Source organism: Mus pahari, chromosome 3, assembly GCF_900095145.1.
Source record: "Mus pahari chromosome 3, PAHARI_EIJ_v1.1, whole genome shotgun sequence".
Lineage (NCBI taxonomy): Eukaryota > Metazoa > Chordata > Mammalia > Rodentia > Muridae > Mus > Mus pahari.
Window position 1 is genome coordinate 91,115,949 of NC_034592.1, and position 4,442 is coordinate 91,120,390.

Here is a 4,442-nt window from a genome sequence, read left to right on the forward strand (position 1 = left end):
CAGTGTAGGAAATGTTTGTTCCTGTTCTAATTACTGTAGTGCCCTTGCTTAAAGCAAGAGTTTCAAACTTACTGCTAAATAAACACATCTATCCATGAAAAAAAAAAAAAAAAAAAAAGAAGGGTAAGCAAGAACGTGACTACTGCTGCGGAAGTTGGCCCAACAGAACCACCATTGACCACACTACAAATAGGCCTCACATAGAATGACACGAAAAAGAGCATGCTGGTTTGGATGGAAGGTCAATGTTCCTCTCCAATGGAAGTAGACCTTGCAGCCATCTAGATCAACCTGTGGCCACAGTCATCTAGATCTATGGCCAGTAAGCCTCAGGTGGCTTAGGATGGTCACATCTGTAGTCCAACACAAAATTGTAAATTTAATATTATGAGACATCTATTGGAGAGTTTTTTCAAGCAATTTGTGTAGTTCTCCAGCTGTCCCAATGCCACCTTTTTTTTTTTTTTTTTTTTTTTTTTCAGTTTTGGCTCCCTAACTCCAAATTTTTATTTAGTTATGAGGAAAGTAGAACCATTTTGACAGCTATAGCGTCTGACCTGGCTTAGAAATTCATTGTTTACATAGGTCTCATGATGTACTACTCATGGGCACCATCGCCAAACTCTCTGCAAGCCGTCGAGTGCTCAGTTAGAGTTTTCACTGTCAGAAGCCTGGAGATATGGGCGCTGGCTATATTTATAGCTCTCACTCAGACTTCCAACCTAGACGCTTCTGTAGATGGATGAAGGCTTTTCGCCTCCTAAAGTGCTGTTGCTTGGCAACAGGGAGACTCTTCCACCTTTATCAAGTTTCCAGGGGAACAATGTTAAAATGAAAACCCAAGGTCAAATTTGTGAAAAAGGAGAAAAGGTATTTTCTTTACCCTCATCCATAGGTGGTGTAATTGAGATTTCTTTTGATAAAATACTTGGAGGAAGTGGGGGGACAGCTATGTGACTATCTGAGATAAGCCTTGTAGTCAGAAAGAACAACAATCAGATTATCCAAGGTGGACTTATATCTAGTTCAAGTGGGGAACATTGGAGATACTGATACATTTGGAGTGAGAAGAGAGCTGGCGACTGCCCGGGGGAAGTGGAGGGATGCAGTTATGCATCCCTGATTTTTATGACAATGTATGGATTCTGGACACTTTGTGTGCAAAATTGAGATGTATTGGGCAGTTTTGAAAAAAAGGATGAAAATTATTTTATTTGGATTTGTCCCATATTTAAAAAGGGTTCCTCTGTCTCCTGCCTTGGGGATACACTGTAGGAAGACATTGCTTAGGAAGCTGTTATGGTAATTCGACATGGGCAGAACCTTGGGGTCCTGTAACAGCAGCTGAAACAAGGGAGTCAAGACATAGCACTCTTGATCTATTACAAGCACTTGGTTGAGTTTTGAATTCTCTACCAAGAAGAACTGTCAACACAATTCATAAATGAATAAGTAAAAGAGCTAAAAGCAGGGTGTGTGAAGAAACTGGAAATGTGGTTAGTAAAAAACCTGCGTGTGAAGCTAGGTCAGCAAGATGATTTAGTGAGTAAGGATGGTTGCTGCCAAGTTTGATGTACGACTTTGAGTCCTGGGGCCCACATATTACAAGGAAGCAGTCAAATTCAAGTTATCCTCTGACCCCCACAAACACATAAACAAGCAACCATGCAGATGTAAACACTTTTTTTTTTTTTTAAGTAGTGGCCATTAGTGGTGGCACACACCTTTAATCCCAGCACTCAGGAGGCAGAAGCAGGTAGAGCTCTGCCAGTTTCAGGCTAACCAGAGCTACACAGATGTTGTCTCCAAAAAAAAGAAAAAAAAAAAAAAGCAAAATGCAATTGAGAAGCCAGAAGACTGTATAAGAAAATTTTCATAAAAATCATGTTCAGGATTGTGGAACTATTTATGGTAACTTATTAGGAAGAAGAAAGTAATTTTAACACATACAAAAGTTATACTAATTAAGATTATAAGGAGACTAATAAAGAGACATAGGACATGAACATACAACCTGCTCTAGTGTCTATTCTCATCTGACCATGGAGATGAAACAAGCATCCATGGGATTTTCCTCTCCTTCTCTGTTCTCTTGCCTTTCCTAAAAATATCAAAGAATTTTACTCAAAGGAGGAGGGGAAGCCACTATGGTACTTTTGAAACAAAACTGATGTGATCAAATTTACTTTCTCAAAGGATTTCCTTAGGTGGTTTTGAGGAACTATATTTACAGGGTATATTAGGGTTCTCAAGAAAAGCAGAATGTGTGTGTGTGTGTGTGTGTGTGTGTGTGTGTAGAGGGAAGGAGAAAGGGAGGGGAAAAAGGGAAAGGGAAGGAAACAAGGAAGAGACAGACAGACAGACAGACAGACAGACACACACACACAGAGAGAGAGAGAGAGAGAGAGAGAGAGACGAGGGAGCGGGGGAGAGAGAGAGAGAGAGAGAGAGAGAGAGAGAGAGAGAGAGAGAGAGAGAGAGAATAAGAAATTAATCCAGGTCTTTACAGACAGAAAAATTCCTTAACTTTACAGTCAACAAACTAGAGATCTGAGTAAGCCAATCTTGCTGTTTTAGTTGGGATTGTAAGGTTTAGGACTTAAAAAGGGCTGACATTTCAGTTTAAGTTCAAAGGCAGAAAAAACCCTTGTCCTAGCTCAAGGCGAGCAGACAAGGAGTCTCTACTCATGTGAAGTCTACTATTTTTTTCTAGTCAGAGTTTCAGCTAAGTTAATAAGCCTTACCTACATCAGTGAGGGGAATCTACTCAGTTTACTGACTCAAATAATACCCCCTCTTTTCCAGAAGCAAACTCAGAAACACAGAAAAGTGTTGGACCAAGTATTTGGTTATCTCATGGACAATCTAGTGGATATAAAGTTATCTACAGCATACGACAAAAATACAAATCAAGAGTCCAGTAAGGGGATTCTTTGACTTTTCTAGTTCTGAGAGCATGCCTTCTGTTCAACTATAGCCATGTAATTTGTGGAGGCTGTAGCTCACATGTGTGCTGCTCGGCCTTGGTCTGAGAAATTTCTTATTGCAATGAATAGAGTGAGGGCAGAAACAGCTGTTCACAGAGCTGAGAATAAGCAACTAAGAGTGTGCAGCTGTAGATGGAACATCTCTATCCACCTGCCAACCTTGCAAGGCAGAAAGTTGGGGAAAGGGCATGTAAGAATGTCAGCCAGTGCATGCTGAGTAGCGGGGGTGGGGGTGGGGAGTGCTGTGAAATGCTGTCTTCTGGATACTGCATGACTCTTGTACACACAAACTCACAGCAGCTGTGGATAGCTGGCCACGATTAAGCCAGTTAAAAAGATCATGCATGGATAAGTTGGGACTACCAAGGCCCCACCTCTAGCTGCAGAACTATTGACAATTAATGACTACTTTTCCTTGAAGTGTGGCCACTGGTAGTTTGCCAATGACTTAGCGAATCCATGTGCATATAGTCAGCACTAATGGGTCTTGGTGGGTTAAAGAAATTAATACTCAACATTTAAAAAGGACATGAACTTGGGAGAGAGATGTATTGAGGGGGTACCAAGGGGAATTGGAAGGAGAGAATGTGGGTTATGTTGTATACATACATGAAATTTCCAGAGAATAAATTTTTACAAGTCTTTTTTTTCTTTTATTGAAAATAGATTTTTTCATGCAATATATTCTGTTAAAATTTCACCCCTAATTCTTAATCTCAGTAATATATATTTATATATATTGTTAATCTCATCTAACACAAAAGTAGACAATCTAAAAGAAAAGAAAAGAAAAAATTTAAAAATTGGTATGAGTTATGTGATTTTTATCAGAGGATGACCTCATATCATCGCAGTGTGCCAGAGGCCAGCTTTGGAACTTTGGTTCTCTCTTGAAGGTGGCTGAGGGGGAAGAGTTGTGTGACTTAGTCTGGGTTGCTTTCTATACGCCTGTATTGACTTTAAGTTACTCTGAGACCAGAAGCTGCAGGCCCTGGACCTATTGACATTCATTGCTAACAGTGGGGGCGGGGTGGGATTAGATAAAGGATTTAGTGCCCCCATCTCTGGCCAGGCAACCAGGACCCCCTTACTGACTTCGCTGGTTAACTCTTTGTAAGCCAGGAAAGAAAGAAGGAGTCCCTTACACAGAAAGCAAACATTGGGTGAAGTGGAAAATGGTTACATCATCTTTTATTGCTTTTAGTTCTTAATGGCTTTTAGATATACATTTGCACACAGACACTTCCTGGCCAGGCCCAGTCACCTATAGCATCAACTCCACAAGTGTTCATGCATGCTTGCATACATACACATACACCTTTGTACGTACATATAAACAAACAGACATATAGATTTGGATGGATGGATAGATGGATGGATGGATGGGGCAGAGCCCCCCAAGCCACCCTTCAACAACTTTATTCCTTTTCTCTGGCCTTTTTTTTTTTTTTTTTT